Below are 530 nucleotides of genomic sequence, written 5' to 3' on the forward strand. Positions count from 1 at the left end.
CCTCATAAAACTCCATCCCAAACCCAGAGAAACATCCAGAAGAGCCTTGAATTAGTGATCCAGAAACCCAGAGTGAAAGGCGACATTCTCACCCCCAGCAGCTCTTTCAGCTCACCTGAACTACTCTTTCCGTCTATAATCACTGCTCTCTCTCTCTCCCCCACACCACCGTTAAACAGGAGTCTTGTCACCAAGTTCAAGCAACTTCCCAGGGTATCACAAACAACTGTGGATGCAACTTTACCTTACCAACTTTGGCCTCACGAGGCTCACATCCCAAATTCCAGACTCCACCAGCTCTCAGGCGCCCTCCCAAGGGGATGCCTGCATAGAGATGCCTTGGAAGGAGCCCCTTTCATAATCACAGGAATTAACCCCCTGGTGTTGGGAGGGGCTCACTTTAAGCAATCCCAGTAGTAAACATTGGATAATTTTATTTCTCTTATTAAAGGATTCAAAGCAGGCACAGTGGTGTACACCTGAAGTCCCAGCTATTAGGGAGACTGAGGCAAGAGGACTGCTTGAGCCCA

This window comes from Aotus nancymaae, unplaced genomic scaffold (genome assembly GCF_030222135.1).
Source record: "Aotus nancymaae isolate 86718 unplaced genomic scaffold, 86718_ANA_hifiasm-v0.15.2.pri h1tg000108l, whole genome shotgun sequence".
Lineage (NCBI taxonomy): Eukaryota > Metazoa > Chordata > Mammalia > Primates > Aotidae > Aotus > Aotus nancymaae.